The following is a 20,584-nucleotide window of genomic DNA, read 5'->3' as shown; positions in this document are numbered from 1 at the left end:
GCAGAGGTAGGAGGATTGCCATGAGTTCAAGGCCACCCTGAGATGACAGAGTTAATTCTGGTCAGCCTGGACCAGAGTGAGACCCTACCTCAAAAAAACCAAAAAAATAATAATAATAATTATGAGAACCAGGCATGGTTGCGCATGCCTTTAATCCCAGCACTTGGGAGGCAGAGGTAGGAGGATTGCCATGAGTTCGAGGCTACCCTGAGACTACAGAGTGATTTCCAGGTCAGCCTGAACTACAGTGAGACCCTACCTCAAAAAAAGCAAAAAAAAAGAGAGAGAGAGAGAGAGAGATAATTTAAGGGCTCAGTAAATAAAGGCATGTGCTTACAAAGTCTACTGTCTCAGGTTTAGGTCCTTAGCCACCCCACATAAAGCTGGACAGGCATTCATTTGTAGGGGCCCTGGTGCATGCATGTGTATGCACAAACACCACACACACACACACACACACAGAGTTGCAAACGTATAAATAAAAAGTGTTTTTAAAAGGGGGAATTAATTAGATTGAGTCACATACTAGTGGCTGCCTGGCAGCCTGGAGAGGCAAGGAAATTGGTAGGCGTTCAGTCCAAGAAGAGGGAACCCTCCGCATTTAGGCGGACCCAAGATGCACCCCAGCCGCCGGCTTAAGGCTGGGAGCCCTCCGAAGCGCCGGTGCATATTTAAAGGATGTGGGTTTGCTCTCTGCGGATGACAGCAGCAGAGAAAAGAACCTGCTGGAAAAGGATGTGCATGGGAGTTAGAACTCCCCTCTTCTGCCCTTTCCCCGCCCTCCACGACCACGCCATGGCAGAGGGGGTCTTCCTCCTGCAGTTCTCTGACCCACAGGTCCATCTTCTTTGAAAATTCTCAGACACGCCCAGAAACGTGCTATGCCACTTAAAAAAGCAACTTTGTTTTTCAAAAATATTTTATTTTTATTTATTTGAGAGAGAGAGAGAGAGAGAGAGATACAGAAATAGGCAGGTAAAGAGAGAGAATGGGCGTGCCAGGGCCTCCAGCCACTGCAAACGAACTCCAGGTGCATGCGCCCCCTTGTGCATCTGGTTTAAGTGGGTCCTAGGGAGTTGAACCTGGGGTCCTTTGGCTTTGCAAGGCAAGCACCCTAACCGCTAAGCCATGTCTCCAGCCCCATAAAAGCAACTTTCTAAAAATATTTTATTTGTTGGAAAGAGAGAGAACAGGCATGATGACCTCTTTCTGCTACAAACGAACTCCAAATGCATGCATCACTGTGTGCACGGGCGCCAGGGGCTGCTGATTTTTGCAATCGAGCTCTTTGCAAATGCGGAGCCATCTCCACATCCCCCGTACCACTCTTCTAGGCATCCCTCAGCCCAGTGAAAGTGACTGCCCATGTTAGCCATGGCAGGGAAGGCCACCAGCCCAGGACTTCTGATCTGGCGCCTTGAGGGTTGAAAACCATAACCCAAGAAACACTTGGACTTGAGTTTCAACTCGGGGGGGGGGGGGGGAGGATAAACATATCTGGATATTTGGACTTGGGAATCCAAGGACCTGAGAACATCGTGCGAGAACACCGGGCCAGGGTTGGACAATCAGGGTTTTTTGTGGGGTTTTTTGGATGCCTATACACTAAAATCATTTCATAAAATCTTTCCAGATGTATATTTGCTGTGTGGGTGGAGGGGACGCATGAAGGGGTTAAATTCAGAACATCTTGAGCTGATATGGCTGAAGAGGTCCTAACCGAGGAAGGAGGCTACCCTGCGGGGGATTTTAGGGTGCACGCGACTTATCCTAGGTACTGGCCTAGCATTTGAGATGCTTCCAAGAGACCAGCGATGCCCACAGCGGGCCTCTAATCAGAGAGTAGGCAGTCCTAATGCACAGTTGTCTAAATGAAGCAGAAACAAGATAAGCTCCACCCAATACCACTGCTATTCTCACCGTTCTGTACATGGCAGAAGGGCACGAATGGTTCCTTAAAGAAAGGCAAGAAGACTGCTTTAACACCTCTTTTATTTGTGTGCTAAATAACTGTACTCGGAACTGCTTGTTTCCACATTCCTCCTGCATGGGTAGGCGTGATTAGGCAATCCCGTCCCTCTCGGTGGCCCCTCACAGAGCCGGCATGCAGGCTTATTTTCCCCGCGAGTTCCCCAGCACGGAGGGAGGGCCTTTGTGTGTGTTTTAACACTGAGCCCCATTATACAGCATCGGGCAAAGCTAAAGAAACGTTTTTGCCACCCAAGCTAGGCAGAGAAGCTCTGCTTCAATGGATTAAGGATAAAAGAAATGCCATGGCCTCTCCACCTCTGTCCCCACCCTGAAATTCCCAAAACCTGTTTCAAGACGATGGAGCTCTGCCAATGTGGTGGCGCATGCCTTGATTCCCAGCACTCGGGAGGCAGAGGTAGGAGGATTGCCGAGAGTTCGAGGCCACCTTGAGACTACAGAGTGGATTCCAGGTCAGCCTGGGCTAAAGTGAGACCCTACCTCCTCAAAAAAAAAAAAAAAAAAAAAAAAAAAGAAGGAGGAGGAGGAAGAGAAGAAGAAGAAGGAGAAGAAGAAGGAGTCTTAAATGGCAGGACCTCCTTTACAAGACTCAGGCTCAAAATTCCAAAGGGAATTTGCTCCTGCTTTTGTTTTTCTTTTGTTTTGAAACAAGTTCCCATGTGGGCCTGACTGGCCTTTCCTGCTGCCAACAAATAAATTCTTTAACTCCCACCCCACACATACCCCGTTACCATCTCCAACCCTTTAAAGTTAAAGACATTCCCCCCTCTGCCCTCCCCTGCTGCAAAAGGAACAATACGTGCCCTGAATGATGCCAGGCTCGTGGGTCAGCTCACTCCTGGGAATTTCCCTAGGCTGTGGTACCACTTTGCATGCCCAATTTGTGTGCTTTGTATTTGTTTTTTTTTTTTAGTTTATTGCATGAGCTTTAACAGGATAGAAAGAGTTCCCTCACCGCCGCCCTCTCCCCCCGCCCAATCCCATGCCAGCCTAGAAGCTCTCCGTGGGCTAAAACGCAGAGTGTGTGAGCCAGGGCTGGAGTATCCCCACTAACGCGTGAACACGTGCTGGACAGGAAACGCAGAGCTGGGCCCTCAGGCCTCGGTGCTGAATGAGACAGTCACGGCGCTTGGCCGTAAGAGCTGTGGAAGGCAGACCAGTATAGTCAGCAGACAAGGTGGCAGTAAGTGATGCGAAATGCCACAAGACACAAAGCCGTAAAGACTTCTAACTGGGAGAGAGGGTCAGGCAGAACCCTCCAGTGTGCCAGGAGCCTGAGCCCTGCTGCTCAGGTGGAAACAGAAACCTAGAGGCTAGTGGTAGCCTTAAAAAATACGTACAGGAGGGCTGGAGGGATGGCTTAGCGGTTAAGGTGTTTGCCTGCAAAGCCAAAGGACCCAGGGTCGATTCCTCAGGACCTACATAAGCCAGATGCATGAGGCACATGCGTCTGGAGTTCGTTTGCAGTGGCTGGAGGCCCTGGTGCACCCATTCTCTCTCATAAATAAATAAAAATAAAATAAAATAATATGCACAGGAGCCAGGCGTGGTGGCACATGCCTTTAATCCCAGCACTCTGGAGGCAGAGGTAGGAAGATCTCCATGAGTTTGAGGCCACCCTGAGATTATTGAGTGAATTCCAGGTCAGCCTGGGCTACAGTGAGACCCTATCTTGAAAAAAATTTTTTTTCTTACAATCAATACCTGCCCATTGCAGCTAGCAATGCCATTGGAAGGAGAAATCAATGCTCACTGGCCCACAGCCCACAGACGATCATTGATAACTGCCATGGGTCTTCCATGGCCCTCCCCAGTCAGGCATTAGCTTGATTTTTATCTCCCCTCAAATTTTAGGGTACACTCCAATTCCCAATGTGATTGTGTTTGGAGATTGGGTCTCTAGGCGGTGAAGTGAGCCTATAGAGGGGCCTGGATCTAAAAGGAAGGGGCAGAAGAGAGAGAGAGAATGGGCACACTAGGACCTCATGCTACTGCAAATGAACTCCAGACACATGTGCCATTTTGCGCATCTGGCTTTATGTGGATCCTGGGGAATTGAACCCAGGCCAATAGGCTTTGCAAGAGCATGCCTTTAACCACTGAACCATCTCCTTAGTCCCCTAAACATGTACTTTTTCAAAAAGAAAATGGTCACCTCTCTGTCTTTTGGCTAAGATTAAGTATATAAAAAGAAATAATACATGAGCCCTAGGGGTGTAACATCTGCTGCTGTCTGGCTAAATGTATGTACTATGCTCACCAAACTGCCTAGTAAGCACTTCTCTTAATGTTCATACCCATATATTAATGCTACTCTCACTTTTAATTAGAGAAGCTTCTCTTTTCAGATGGCAGTGACCTTGGGATGACTCAAAAGGCACCATGGTGCTAGGAAGAAGTGACAGAGGAGTGCTCAGCACTGCAATATCTCTATCACACCTTCCAAGGCTCAGGGGTCACTGTGGAGGAGGTGGCAGAAAGAATGTAAGAGCCAAAGGAAGGGTAGGACTCCTTACAACGTGCTCCTCCAGATACAAAATGACCTGGATATCCATGACCTCACAGTGCCTGATACTACCTACACAAGACCGTCATAAGAGGAGAAAAGATCATGACATCAAAATAAAAGAGAGACTGATTGAGAGGGAGAGGGAATGTGATGGAGAGTGTAGTTTCAAATGGGAAAGTGGGGGAGGGGGTAATTACCATGGGATATTGTTTACAATCATGGAAGTTGTTAATAAAAAGTATAAAAAGAACAAATGAAAGAGCTGGGTGTGATGGCACACGCCTTTAATCCTAGAACTCTGGAGGCAGAGATAGGATTTCTGTGAGTTCAAGGCCACCCTGAGACTACAGAGTAAATTCCAGGCCAGCCTGGGCTAGAGTGAGACCCTACCTTGAAAAACAAAACAAAAAAGAAAGAAAAGAAAGAAAGAGTATCCAAGAAGGCCATCTGCTTAAGATTTTAAAATCTTGAAATGCTGAAGATGAGCAAACATCTTTGAGCAGGCCTCTCACAAAATTTGTGAGTAGATACTTCCTAAGTTCTTTCTGAGTGGTTTCTATTACTGACAAAAACAGAAAATAAGAACATTATTCTCACTACATTTGTAACTTGGGAAGGTAGAATGCAACCCTGGCAAAATATTATATACAAAGCCAGATGAAAAAGATGAGAATGTGTGAGGCTGTCTTAACCCTGAGGTACTGTGTGGGGAGAGGTGGCCAAGAGCAATTTTCTCCACTCTGTGTTCAAGCGAGGCATTGAAAAGAAGGTGGGGGTGCTTGAGCCTTGTCAGATTCTTAAGAAAGGGGTACGCCCTGGAGCACGCTGGGCCCATGAGGGCTTAGGACAGAGCCACTGGCAGAGCTCAGCCCTGAGTCGTGGCAGAGGCCTGTGATCGATGCCCCTACTACTGCACCCCAAAATCTTCAGGCCCCTGCCAGCTCATTAGTCTGACTAGGTGCAGGCGACTGGCATCCCTCCTGGCAATCCAGACAGCTGGTCTTGTGTTTCCTTTCCCCTCCTGCGCTCTTCCTTGCGGGGACCACCACAGCGGGCATCAGAGTTGACCATGCCTCCTAGCTGCCTCGAGTCACTCTGTGGTGTCTGGGCAGCAAGGCAAAGCAGGGTGGGGGACCCAAGACAGCAGTCCGTGGAGGAGGTGACGGAAGATGGAGCCCAGGGCGGGGAGCGATTTTGTCAATGACACACGGATCCTCCATTCAGGTCTCTTCCCACCGCGTGAATTAGGAACACCGAGCAGTCTGCACATCTTGGTAGGAGCATGCTGCCTGGCCATCCTGGCAGAGTAGCGAGTGTTGCCATCCGCTCCACGTCATCGGAAAGAACATCCAGCCAGACACAGGTCACAGGAGGAAGGGGGTTATTCTAGGCCTACAGATCCGGGGGGAAACTCCATGCATGGTGGAGGAATCTGGTTCCCTTCCACAGAGCCCAGTACACAGACACCACCACACAGGCAGCCTCACCAGCCAGAGCTCAAGCAGCTCTGAGCACACCTGCCAGGGCTGCACTGAAGATCTGCCCCCCATTGCCAGGCCCCGTCTAGCAGGGATCTGCCTGCAAGGGGCCTCGCAGCTTAAGCTCAATTTTCATGCTACACCTCAGTCTGCGGGGCCAGATATTCAAACTATCACATTCAAACTACCACCATGAGTGTCCACAGGCAGGGATGAAGTAAATTTACCAATGAGAATATACAAATGTTAAATGAAGGCAATCAGGTCCCCCCCCCCTTCCCAGAATCTCCCGCATTCTGAGGCAAGTCCATTCACAGACACCAAATACAGCTCAACTTAACAGTAGGAAACTCTGCTTAGTTTGAAGTGCTGTTTGCATTTCATCTTGCAAAGATTTACAACCAAAATAAAATATCATAGAAGGCCTAGCATCCAGCTAGTTATGACATGTGAAGTAAATATTCAGACTATTTATAACAGCAAAAGTTAGAAAAAAAATTGTCCATTAAAAAAGGATGGGGCTGGAGAGATGGCTTAGTGGTTAAGCGCTTGCCTGTGAAGCCTAAGGACCCCGGTTCGAGGCTCGCTTCCCCAGATCCCACGTTAGCCAGATGCACAAGGGGGCGCACGCGTCTGGAGTTCGTTTGCAGAGGCTGGAAGCCCTGGCGCGCCCATTCTCTCTCTCTGCCTCTATCTGTCTTTCTCTCTGTGTCTGTAGCTCTCAAATAAATAAATAAATAATGAACAAAAAATATTAAAAAAAAAAAGAAGAAGAAAAGTGATGCAAGAGCTCTCATCTTATTTGTACACTGAAGACGTAGTTTAGAAAGTTGATGATGTATAGAACAGAGCACCGAGAGAAGCCTGTCTTCGGCGCTGAGTCCTCGCCACCAAGCTCATCATGCTGCCGGCGGGCACCGGCAGGGCCCGGGTCTCCCGTGACCTCCCAGCTAGCTCTCAACACACGGAGGCGCTCACGTGAACAGACGGACCCTCCCTTGCAAAACAGATTGGAAGCCAGACCTGGTGGCTCACACCTGTAATCCCAGCACTCTGGGAGGCTGGAGGCCAGCCTAAGCTGCAGAGTTCCAGGGTAGCCTGGACTAGAGTGAGACCCTGCCTCCAAACAAAGCAAGCAAACAAACAAAAAAACAAAATAATAAGTTAAAGAAATCAGAAACCCTTACCCAGTATCTTACGTTTTCACTTAATGTTTTGATTGATTCAGTTACCTTCACTGAGCACCTACTATGTGCCAAGCAAGCACTGCCAGGTATTAGGAATCAGCAATGAACAAGACAGATATATTGTTCTGGAGCTTACCTTTTCGAGGGGGAATATATTAAAAGATATACAAAAAATTAAACATTTGGTGATCAATGGTGAATGCTTTGGAGGAAATCAGGCTAAGATTGAGTGAGAGAAAGGAGAAAGGGAAGGAAGACAGGAAACAATGGAGAGAGTGAGAGTGTTGTGTTATTTTGCTCTTCTGAAGAGATGTGGGGAATGTACTGCAGAATATGAAGGATTATTGACCTGAAGGCAAGAAGCAGTAGGTGTAGGGAAACTCCCTGCCTTCTTCTATTGACCTAGAAGGAAACAGGTTTCTGAAGCAAGAAATTCTGGCTATCTACCCACTTCCTACCAGAGACAAGAGACTACTTTTTTAAAAAAAATAAAATTTATTTTTGTTTATTTTTATTGAGAGCAAGAGAGACAGAGAAAGAGGCAGATAGAGAGAGAGAGAGAGAAAAGAGACTACTTTGATCCTGGTGGGCAGGAGGTCACGCCAGAGGAATCCCAGTCAGAAAGCTTTACTGACCAGCCTGTATCAGCTTTCTGTTTGCTTTCCCATGAGCCATTTCCCCTGGAGGCTCAAAATCCTTGTTCCTCTCTTATAGCTAATCTGAAAGTGCGCTGCTCTTTCTTGAAGATGCTGTATAAGCTGGAATTGAAAGCCACCTCTATGAGAACTGTTCACTCTCTGGGTATGTCCCATGTGTATATGAAATATATATGTTAATAAGCTTCTGGATTATTGTTGTCTTGGCCCTTTTCTACATGTGTATGTGAGGATTGTATGCATGGATGTGCATGTGTCTGGGTACACACATGCAAAAGTACATGTTCGCATGTTTGCATGCATGTGAAAGCCAGAAGTTGACATCAGGTATCTGTCTCCTCAACCAGTCTCTACTTTTATTTGCTGAGGCAGGGTCTCCTGCTGAAACCAGAACTCACTAGTTCCTCAAACTGGCTAACCAGTGAGCCTCAGGGCCCCTCTGTCACTACCTCCACAGCACTAAGATTAGAGTGCATGCCATAACCACCTTGGCTTCCCTTGTTCATTTTTGGTCATATAATTTTTTTCTCCAACTAAGAAACTGTGAAAGAAAAGAAAAATATTGTTTCCTGCCCCCCCCCCCAGCCCAGCAGTGGTGACAGAAACACTTGCCAAAGCCTTAAATGATAGAATGAGTGGAACATTCAAAGTTGGTCATCTCATATAAAGCAAGATAGCACTTCATATGAGCAAACAGAAATTGTGGGCAGAATTGAGTGAATACACCTTGGGAATATCATACAGAATAAGAATTATATTGGAGCAGGGCATGGTGACGCACACCTTTAATCCCAGCACTCGGGAGGCAGAGGTAAGTGGATTGCCGTGAGTTCAATTCCATCCTGAGACTACATAGTGAGTTCCAGATCACCCTGGGTTAGAGTGAGACCCAACCTCAAAAAAGAAAGAAAGAAAAGAAAAGAATTATATTAGTTACTTTTCTGGTTGCCGTGACCAAATACCTGAAAAACAGCAATGCAAGGGAGGACAGATTTATTTGGTCTTTGATAGTTTGAGGAGATATGGTCCATTATGGCAAAGAAGGTGTGGAGGTCATAGGTCATAGATGTGGTATCAGCTTGCTCATATCTCAGTAGACCAGGAAGGAAGCAAATAGAAATGAATGCTGGCACTCAGTTCACTTTCTCCTTTTTCCTCTTTTTATTCAGCCCAGAACCCCCATCCATGAGATGGTGTTGCTCCATGTTGCTGGGATGAACATCTAAACCAGACACACCTCACAGGAAGAAGGTAGAGCAAGGAGACATGTGACCAGCACAAAACCAATAATCATTAGGTGAATACCAACATCTGCAGGACAACTCCGACATCCAGAACCAGTGATGACAGTCTCTGGATTTTCAATTTCTGTCCCTCCAGCTGGGCTGTGTGGCCTTGGAAAACTTCCATCCTGTGCTGACAGAGCTCCATGGTAGCCTTTCCACAGTTCTGGTAGATCCAAAACATCCTTGGGTCTCTACTATAAAAAAATGGAATGGCCTCACTGCCTTCTCTACCAGGGACATCGCCCTGCTTCATATGCTGCATTTCAGCAGTGGCTCCTGGAACCATGTGCACTTCATGATCTTCTTTCATGACTTTTTTATGCTTCTCAAACCAATACTAGGTGTGCAGGGACACAGCCATTTTGTTAATCCAGGGAGGAAATAACTCTTGACCTGGAAGAACAGGTTACCTTCTTCCTTTCAATCATCTCCTTTTAAGAGTTTGCATTCCTGAGCAGGGCATGGTGGCACACACCTTTAATCTCAGCACTTGGAAGGCAGAGGTAGGTGGATCACCACGAGTTTGAGGCCACCTTGAGACTCTCCAGAGTACATCCCAAGTCAGCCTGGGCTAGAGTGAGACCCTACCTCAAAAAACCAAAAAAAAAAAAATTTGCATTCCTGCTGGGCATGGTGGTGCACACCTTTAATCTCAGCACTTGGAAGGCAGAGGTAGGTGGATCACCATGAGTTCGAGGCCACCCTGAGACTACACAGTGAATTCCGGGTCAGCTTGGGCTAGAATGAGACCCTACCTTGAAAAAAAAAAAAAAAAAAGAGTTTGCATTCCTGCTCATTCAGATCTTTCCTGAAAGGGACTTCACCTCAGGCATCCTTTCCATGGTTTCAATGAAAAGCAGTTGGCCTACACTTAATGGTAGTCATCTGTTTAACAATAGCAGCTTTAGTAACCTAAAATCAGTCCCCATGCCAGTAACTTTAAACTTACTTGAATTTTCAACCTTAAATTGTACATCTTCCCATTTTGTCTTTTCTACCAACAACACAAGTCCATTGTCGCGAGCACTCTCAAAGATGATTGGTTGAGAGGATTCCGCCGGCGAAGGCCAATGATACTCAGACACTGGTGTACTTGCGAAGGAGTTTACTGGGATGAAAGTCACACACAAGCAAGTCGAAACTATCACAAATAATATTATAGCTAATATAATATATAACCAAGGTATATTCATCGCTACTAACACAAGAATATTTCTAACGAGTCTAACATGTATACGACCTGACAACGCAAGATTTGAGCGACGTTTTACGACGTTTTACGACCTGACAACGTGAGGTTCGAGCTGCGATGTTGTTTACTTCCGGTTCGCGGCGCTCTAAGCCGAGTCTTGGTCCGCTGGCGTAAGCTAGTGCTTTAGCTTACGGATGATCATTCGGACAGCGTTCGGACAGCGTGTCGGGCTGATGAATTCGGATCGGTGATGTACTCGCGGGGGTCTCAGTCAGGACTGCTGAGTAGCCTTTCAGTCAGTCATAGTGTCGGGGAGACTGAGACAATGGTTGTTGAGCAGCTGGGGTTTTTATACCTTTCAATGCTTATCTAATAGTTTCACACACACATCTGCTAATCTCTACTATGTCACTGCACACAGAGTTTTGCTTACAAGCTTTGACTTTGCATTTTTTACTCTCACAACAAACTTGTTTATCCTAAACTGGCCCTGGACCATATGCTGGTCCTTACATGCTCATAACATCCATACTTTAAAATTCAACCTTGATTAAAGTCTCTGGGCTTGGGCATCCAAACACAGCCAGCGTTTATGGCAGTGGCCCAGTTCCAACAAAGTTCCCTGCTGTCTTTCTTTCCGCTTTGAAAGTTCATGAGCAAGCCCTCCAAATACAATTCTCCCTTCATTTAGCACTTTAAAACTCTCATCACAATATTCCATACGACTTGGCTTACCCCTCTGGAAGGCATCTTTAGTTGCAAGTACAAAGTTCTGTCCCATTCTTCCAGCACAAAAGTTCCAAAAGACCAAAATCCACATGATCAGATTCATCTTGAAGGGACCAAACTGATGCCGTGACAGCCTTCAGTAAGGTGCCACCCTAACCAGGCCTAAGTTTCAGTTTCCTGGAGAGGCATTCAAGACTTCTGGGAAAAGACAGGCTGGTAATCAACAGTGACCCTGGCATGTTGCCAGAGAAGATAGCCACCCAGAGGCTGAGTCAGTTCCTGGAGACATGTCCAAACATGCCCAGACATGTCCTTTTCACGCCTTTCACAACCTTTTCTCGCCTTTCTCCCCAACCAATCAAAGACGTACAACTGTAACTGCTGCTTGCCTAGCCAATCATTTTAAAAGATCACCTAACCCCGCTTGAAATTCCCCTAGTTGTGCTTAAAAGGGGCTTGTGTGCTCCTCTTGGGGTCACCATTTTGTATGAATGGTTGACCCCCACATGCTGGATGATTCTGCAGAATAAACGCTCTTTGATTTTGCATACTATTTGAGTCTGGGGTCTTTCTCCAGTGATTTTCGGACCCTTACAATCTCAGCAATGACCCCACTCCTGGTATCAATTTCAGTCACAGAGTTGCTGGGATGAACATCTAAACCAGACACAGCTTATAGAAGGAAAGATTTGTTTCAGCTTACAGATCCAGGGGGAAGATCCATCAATGGTAGAAAAAGCTGGTTCCTACCCATAAATCCAGGCAGAGAGACACCAGCAGCGGCTAGCACTACAAGCAAGCACCAACAGCAGGGGCCTTGGCAGAGCTCAGGCTTCTCTGCATACCTTTGGGCTATAAATCAGATCTTCCCCAAAACATACTTTAGAGCTGGACTCCAGGGTCCATCCCCAGTGACACCTCCTCCAGCCAGGCAGCTGGAGGAAAGCTTTAAGGGAACACCTGAGTCTACCGGGGGACGTACATTCCAGCTACCACAGATGGTAGTGCCCACAATCAGGGTGAGTCTTTCCTTTTCATTTAGTCTTTTCTGGAAATGCCCTCACAGACACATCCAAACGTGTATCTCACTAATGCTCTTCAAGTTTCCTACTCCAGTCAACATGACAATCAAAATTAATCATCTCCAGGCATGGTGGCACACACCTTTAGTCCCAGGACTTGGGAGGCAGAGGTATTAGGATCGCCATGAGTTCAAAACCACCCTGAGACTACCTACTGAATTCCAGGTCAGTGTAGGCTAGAGTGAGACCCTACCTTGAAAAGCCAAGAAATAAAATAAAATAAAAATAATAATTAAATAAAATATTAAAGTCCTCAATTAAAAAAAAAAAAAACTGCCAGCTGGAGAGATGGCTTAGCGGTTAAGCACTTGCCTGTGAAGCCTAAGGTCCCCAGTTCAAGGTTCAATTCTCCAGGACCCACTTAATCCAAATGCACAAGGTGGCATAGGCATCTGGAGTTTGTTTGCAGTGGCTAGAGGCCCTGGTGTGCCCCATTCTCACTCTCTCTCTCCTCCCCCTCTTTCTGTCTTTAATAAATAAATAAATAAAAATAAAATAAATTTTAAAAAATGTGTTAGCAGCCAGGCATGGTGGCGCACGCCTTTAATCCCAGCACTCAGGAGGCAGAGGTAGGAGGATCGCCGTGAGTTCCTGCCATCCTGAGACTCCATAGTGAATTCCAGGTCAGCCTGGGCTAGAGTGAGACCCTACCTCGGAAAACAAAAAAATAAAAATAAAAATGTGTTAGCAAAGTAGAGCTAGGTGTCTGGTTCATATGGACTAGGAATAAGATAGCTTTTTCAAAATAAAATTATTTATTTGAGAGAGAGAGAATGGGCATGTCAGGGGCTCCTGCCACTTCAGAAAAACTCCGTACACATGCATCACCTTGTGTGTCTGGCTTTCTGTGGGTACTGGGGAGCTGAGCTGGGCCATCATGCTGTGCAAGCAAGCACCTGTAACTACTGAACCATCTCTCCAACCCAAGGCAGTCTTTGTTTGTTTTTGTTTTTCAAATAGGTAGTTAGCTAAGGACTAGACCCAAGAAACATATATGTCATGCCTTGGTAGGACTAGAACTCAAGTCTGTTCCAGTCTCATCCAAGACCGCCTCAGGCAGCCACGGCTGTTTCCCGTTCCTTTCTCAACTTTCCCCCACACTTAGCTCCGTGGGACAGCCACTCTTGAGTCAGCCGTCCTCCCGGGGCCATCAGCCAATTAGGATCCTCCTGATGAGACATTCTACTTGGATGCCTGATCATCAGAAAGGGACCCGGGCTACATATGAGAACCCCTTCCCCCGGAGGCTGCTTCCTTAGAAATTTTTTTTTTTTTTTTTTTTTTTTCCGAGGTAGGGTCTCACTCTAGGCCAGGCTGACCTGGAATTCACTATGTAGTCTCAGGGTATCCTTGAACTCATGATGATCCTCTGCCTCCCAAGTGCTGGGATTAAAGGCATGTATCACCATGCCCAGCGAAACTTTTTATTTATCTATTTATTTATTTGAGAGGGGGAAAGAGGCAAAGAGACAGAGAGAGAGAGAGAGAGAGAGAGAGAGAGAGAGAGAGAGAGAGAGAGAATGGGCACTCCCGGACTTCCAGCCACTGCAAATGAACTCCAAACGCATGTGTCCCCTTGCACATCTGGCTTACATGGTTCCTAGGGAATCGAACGGACATCCTTTAGCTTTGAAGGCAAGCACCTTAACCTCTAAGCCATCTCTCCAGCCCCTTCCTTGGAAATTTTCATTACCCATGAGAGAGAGAGAGAGAGAGAGAGATTGAGAATGGGCATGCCAGGGCCTTCAGCTGCTGCAAACAAACTCCAGATGTATGCACTACCTTGCAGATCTGGCTTATGTAGCAGGTCCTAGGGAATCACACCTGGGCCCTTTGGCTTTGCAGGCAAGTGCTTTAACCTCTAATCCATCTCCCCAGCCCAAGACCTCATATTTAATAATGTTTTTGTTCTTAAAAGCCCCACACAGTATGGACTTAAAGAAGGGTTGATGGAAGCTTATATAGCATCCTGACCACAGAAAACCTAAGGCTTGGGGCCTTGGCCTACTGGAGTGTGAAATGACCCAAGCTGGGAGAAGTGTGGGAAGGAGTCTCCTATACTTGCAATAAAGGTGCCTTTGAGAAGCCATCAGAATAGGTGATTGAGTCCTTGTCACATTCAGGTCTCCAGTCCTGTAATCCCAGGTAACTTTACCTGGTTGTTAAGATTCCCAGGAGAGGGGACTGGAGAGATGGCTTAGAGGTTAAGCGCTTGCCTATGAAGCCTAAGGACCCCGGTTTGAGGCTTGATTCCCCAGGACCCACATTAGCCAGATGCACAAGGGGCGCACATCCCCGGAGTTCACTTGCAGTAGCTGGAAGTCCTGGCGCACCCAATCTCTCTCTCTTTCTCTCTCTCTCTCTGTCTGTTGCTCTCAAGTAAATAAATAAAAATAAAACAAAAAAAAAATTAAAACAAAGATTCCCAGGAGAGGATTCATGACAGCAGGGTTTCTTGCGCTGGCAACCCTGTTGGCAGACGAGAACTTGGGGAAAGGCTGTTGCCTAAGTGTTCCAGAGTGTTCCAGTTCAGAGGAACTGAGAGAAAGTACAGTCAGGGTGACTGCACCTCTGCGGCAAAAAAGGCAGGAACATCTGCATTTGCTAGAAATCAAAGATGATCTGACTTATCTCTTGCCTAGTTCCCTAGACCTATTTTTCCACAAATAACCAGGACCTCTCCTGGTTATTCATAGGATTTAAACATTGTGGTTGGTCAAGTTCAGCCTCCCTCTGGTTCACCTGAGCCGGAAGACAGCCCACCGCTACAAGGCTATAAATACCTTTGTGAGAGGAGCCGAGCTCTCAGCACTTGGGGACTTCCAGCTGTGGATGAGTGTTTCCCACCCAGGCCCAGAGGGGTTGAGCTAAGGGGAGCCCCCACCTCCAGCCCTTACCCTCCACATGGATTCTCTGTCTTCTCTAGCTCCCCACGTGGCAGGAACTCTGAATTTTCCTTTCTCTCTTTTCTTTCCTCATTTTTTCTAGGTCCTCCACATGGGATCGCTAGCCACATGGGTGCCTTTCCTTGGCTCTGTGCTTCCCTCAATATATATAATAACGTAATAATTATCCTCCTCAGTCTTTTTATAATTCAATTCCTTCATAAAAATTAGAAAGAAGCCGGGCGTGGTGGCGCACACCTTTAATCCCAGCACTCGGGAGGCAGAGGTAGGAGGATCGCCACGAGTTCGAGGACACCCTGAGGCTACATAGTAATTCCAGGTCAGCCTGAGCTAGAGTGAGACCCTACCCCGAAAAAAAAAAAAAAAAAACTTAGAAACAAACCTAGGGTTTGGGGTTCAAGGACTTTCCTGGACCCCAAGCACCCCATTATAGAAACAACACACCAAAGCAGGATATATTGGGGTTGCATTCCCTAAGCTCCTTCACCTATCTGTCGAAAGGGAGTTATTTCCATTTTAGGACTGTGTAAGGATTAAGTGGGATAATGTGTGCTTCCAGGCTATTAAAGCATTATACAAATACTCATCTTTGGCCTGGGAGGGAAGAGAGGGGGCTGTTCTGTTTAATGCGGTATTTTCAGAGTGCAGCTTGTAAGCCATCAGCAGGTCACTAGAGAGAAAAAAAAAACAACACTGGGATAAGGAAGGAAAAATACAAGGCTTGGAGACATGGCATAGTGGTCAAAGGCACTTGCTTGCAAAGCCTGTCAGGTCAGGTGCAATACTCCAGTACCCACATACAGCCAGATGCACAAAAAGGCGCATAAATCTGAACTTCATTTGCAGGGGCAAGAGGCCCTGGCATGCATCCCTGTCATTCTCATTCTCTTCCTCTTTCTCTCTCCTTGCAAATATATTACAAAAGAAAAAAAAAAAAACAACAACCAAACACTCTAGTCTGTTCTTAGCTGAAGACCCTGCAGGACAGAGTAACATAAGATTACAAACAACAAGAACCTCAAAAAACATTTTTGGATTAATAAGTATTTTTAAATTTTTCTTTTTGAGCCGGGCGTGGTGGCTCACGCCTTTAATCCCAGCAATCGGGAGGCAGAGGTAGAAGGATCATCACCATGAGTTCAAGGCCACCCTGAGGCTACATAGTGAATTCCAGGTCAGCCTGGCCCAGAGTGAGACCCTACCTCAAAAATAAAAAATAAAAGTGGGGGCTGGAGAGATGGCTTAGCGGTTAAGCGCTTGCCTGTGAAGCCTAAGGACCCCAGTTCGAGGCTCGGTTCCCCAGGTCCCACGTTAGCCAGATGCACAAGGGGGTGCACGTGTCTGGAGTTCGTTTGCAGAGGCTGGAAGCCCTGGCACGCCCATTCTCTCTCTCTCTCCCTCTACCTGTCTTTCTCTCTGTGTCTGTCGCTCTCAAATAAGTAAATAAAAAACTTTAAAAAATAAAAATAAAAAAAAAATAAAAGTGGATGTCGAAGTGTTAAAATGTGAGGAGGAACCATAGACGACGCTGAAGACAGAAGAGATGATGAATCAAGGAGCGAGGTGGTGTCTGGAAGACGGAGTCTCCTTTAAAGACTCCAGACCGATCTGCCCTGCCCATTCTCCCGGGGAGATTCTGACGTCCAATACCGTTACGTAATGACTCTGTGATGTTTTAAGCCACTAAACTTGGCTTAAGGTGGCTAAACTTGTTATAGTAGCAAAAGAAAGACATTTGACATTGCACAGGGAGGTGACGGGTAGGGAAACAAGCAGCCAGACCCAATGCTGCCACCAGCTCGTAGCGTCTTCTTGTGAATTCTTCAGTTCTTCAATCCCTCTGAGACCGAACTAGGATTAATGATTCCTGTCCTAGCCAAAGAGGAAAGCTGTTAGCCAATTCTGGATTTGGTGGCTATAGGGACAATAGTTAGCCATCACAGGGAGCCGCCATTGATGAAAATGGAAAAGGCCATGGACAGACCTCTTGGTAGCTTTGGTCTGTCAGGAAAGGGCATGGACTCGTCCTTCTGATAGGTTTGGCCTCCTGGGGAGGTAATCAACAGGAGTCTGAGACCCGAATGCTTACAAGCCCCCAGGCCTGCCGAAAACAGCGAGGAGGGACAAAAACTGAGCCAGGCAAGTTGTGTTCGTGGATAATGCTGGCCACATTCTTCCCCCCCCCCAGACTTCCTTTCTAGAAAGGAACCCACTTTGAGGGTGAAACCTTGTTGATACCCTGATGGGGCGCAACTGCCTTTGATTTCCTGCCCCACTTCACTGAATGATCACACCTGCTTTCTGAGGCTACTCGTGCTGAGCCATATTTAATTTAGCCGGAGACTCAGATGAAGCATTGTTTAATAATATTGGCAAAGGCAGTCTCTGCTCGTGGGGTGGTTTCAATGTATATACTCCAATAGACTCAGGTGTTTTATTAAAGCTTGGGTCCAGTGGCCTGACTAAGGGACATGGAACACCTCTCCTGGATCTGTAAGCTGAAATAAGTTCTTCCTCCTGTAAACTGTGCCTGCTTTGGAAGTTCATCCCAGCCACGAGGCTGACTCCAGCCACTTATGATATGGCTCCTCCCCAGAGCCTGCATTGGCATGAACCCTTGCCACAGGCAGGAACATGTTGTAAAACCACACTACTATCAAGTGGCAGAGCCATCTCTCCAGCCCCGTTGCATATATTTTAGTAAACAAGTGGCGGTGTAAGAGATGGAATGGCCGGGCATGGTGGCGCACGCCTTTAATCCCAGCACTCGGGAGGCAGAGGTAGGAGGATCGCCGTGAGTTCAAGGCCACCCTGAGACTCCATAGTGAATTCCTGGGCTAGAGTGAGACCCTACCTAAAAAAAAAAAAAAAAAAAAAAAAAAAAAAAAGAGGTAGAATGGACATTAATCCATGGACAAGCCAGGAGTTTCCAAGGTGGCCCCCAAGATACTGTCTTCTGTTCCTCCGTGAGAAAACTGGTCTGTCTACGTCATGCCCAGAGGCAGAGCCAGATCCTGGCTACAAAGAATCCTGCATTTTGTATTTAGCTGAAAGACAGTTTGAAAATCCAAGACCTGCACCTTATTTCAAAACTAAGTATCAGCCGGGCGTGGTGGCACACGTCTTTAATCCCAGCACTCGGGAGGCTGAGGTAGAAGGATTGCTGTGAGTTCGAGGCCACCCTGCTACAACACAGTGAATTCTAGGTCAGCCTGGGCTAGAGCAAGACCCTGCTGCAAAAAAAAAAAAAAAAAGAAAGAAAGAAAGAAAGAAAGAAAGAAAGAAAGAAAGAAAAGAAAAATCAAAAGCCACCATCCCTGGGGGAGGAAGAGAAGGAAAATCTCTTGGGCCTAGGATCCTGGACTAATATCCAGCAGATGTGCGCTAAATCTGAGGGAAGGGCTCTCTTGTTCCCACACACAGCGGAGTGTGGCCACCACGGAAGGGACAGAAACTGTAAGAAGTCAGCCTCGGGGCTGGAGAGATGGCTTAGCAGTTAAGCGCTTGCCTGTGAAGCCTAAGGACCCTGGTTCGAGGCTCGATTCCCCAGGACCCACATTAGTCAGATGCACAAGGGGGCGCACGCGTCTGGAGTTCGTTTGCAGTGGCTGGAGGCCCTGGCGCGCCCATTCTCTCTGTTTCTCTGCCTCTTCCTCTCTCTGTCTGTCGCTCTCAAATAAATAAATAAAAAATAAAATATATTTAAAAAAAAAAAAAAAGAAGTCAGCTTCGGCCCACGTACAGCTGCACCAGGGAGTCAAGTATGCCCTAAAACCCGACTGCGATCCTAACATTGAGCCACGACACGGCAGTAGTCAACATCAGAGCACAGGCCAAGACTGGAGAGCGCTCCCTCGGGCACATCGCGGTTCACAGCTTAAAAACACGGAGACAGGGCTTGGGGGGATGGCCTAGCGGTTAAGGCATTTGCCTAGAAAGCCAAAGGACCCACGTAAGGGAGTTTGTTTGCAGCAGCTGGAAGCCCTGTCATACCCATTCTCTCTCCCAGTCGCTCATAAATAAAATAAAATAGGGCTGGAGAGGCGGCTTAGTGGTTAAGCGCTTGCCTGTAAAGCCTAAAGACCCCAGTTCGAGGCTCAGTTCCCCAGGACCCACGAGAGCCAGATGCACAAGGTGGCGCACACATCTAGAGTTCATTTGCAGTGGCTGGAGGCCCTGGCGCACCCGTTCTCTCTCTCCCATCTGAGTACCAGCCAGACCCGACCCTGCTTAGCTTCTGAGATCAGACGAGATCGGACACGTTCAGGGTGGTATGGCGGTAGACCCATTCTCTCTATCTATCTGCCTCTTCCTCTCTATGTCGCTCTCAAGTAAATAAGTAAATAAATAAATAAACAAAAAAAAAATTTAAAAAAAAAAAAACAAAAACAGAGACAATCCTTTCTTTCGGAAGCATGTGGCTGCAAGGTGGTGGCGCAGATTTCCAAGAAGAGGAAGTTTGTTGCTGATGGCATCTTCAAGGTTGAACTGAATGAGTTTCTCACACGAGAGAGAGAGAGAGAGAGAGAGAAAGAGAGAGAGAGAGAGAGAGAGAGCGAGCTGGCTGCAGATGGCTCCTCTGGAGTTAAGGTCCTGTTGGGGCAGACACCAAGAACAGAATGTTCTCGGGGAAAAGGGTCGTCACATCCCAGAGAGGACTGCAGTCGTCCAGAAGAGGTTTGCGCAGGAAAGGTGGTCGCAGGCGTTCTGAGTGCCGCTGCCCAGGCCAAGCACAGGTTAGAGGCTCCCAGGCGGGCTCGCTGCGCGGGGGGCCTGCGGGGGTCTGCTGGGGCGTGCTGTGGATCCTCATGCAGGGCCAGGGCCAAGGGCTGAGGGGTTGTCGTGTCTGGGAAACGCCGAGAACAGAGGGCAAAATCTATGAGCTTTGTGGACGGCCCGATGATCCACAGTGGGGGCCCTGCTAACCACTACGTTGAAACCGCTGTGCGTCCCGCACTGGTCAGGCAAGGCGTGCTGGCCATCACAGTTAAGATCATGCTGCCCTGGGATCCAGGTGACAAGATTGGCCCTGAGACGCCCCTGGCCTGACTGCGCGAGCATGGTGGAACCCAAAGATGAGATCCTGCCCACCACCCCCCATCTCAGAACAGAAGCGTGGGACACCAGAGGCACCTGCCATGCCTCAGCCAGTCCCCACAGCGAAACAGGGTCTCGTTGGAGGATGGATGTGGCTTTGCAAAGACATTTAATAAAATCTTGCATAAAGACAGTAAAAAAAAAAAAAAAAAAACAAGCAGAGGAAGCATTTTAACTTCTGTGCACTTCAGCTCCCACACTCAGCACCGAGTGACAACAGCCTGAGCTTAGGTGAACCTGGAGCACCCATTCTCTCTCGCACCAGCAGCAGGACGAAGACCTAAACTCAGGTCACGTGACCAGACTGACAGCCTCCCCTGCATTATGACTTGACAGGAGAAGAGGCGGGCATATTTCTGGGAGTCAATTATCATTCTCCATATGACACCCAGCATTCAATTGGAGATGAGTGATTCAGAAAGTGAAGAGGGAAGCCGGGCGTGTGTCCTTTAATCCCAGCATGTGGGAGGCAG

At 47.4% G+C, this 20,584-nt stretch overlaps 1 pseudogene; it reads left to right on the top strand.

The window, feature by feature from the left end:
• The window catches only part of LOC101607254, an 89,719-nt pseudogene extending 69,495 nt beyond the window's left edge, over positions 1 to 20,224 (top strand).
• Positions 20,225 to 20,584: the final 360 nt, after the last annotated feature.

Source organism: Jaculus jaculus, chromosome 18 (genome assembly GCF_020740685.1).
Source record: "Jaculus jaculus isolate mJacJac1 chromosome 18, mJacJac1.mat.Y.cur, whole genome shotgun sequence".
Lineage (NCBI taxonomy): Eukaryota > Metazoa > Chordata > Mammalia > Rodentia > Dipodidae > Jaculus > Jaculus jaculus.
This window is presented reverse-complemented; position numbering and strand designations above follow the sequence as displayed.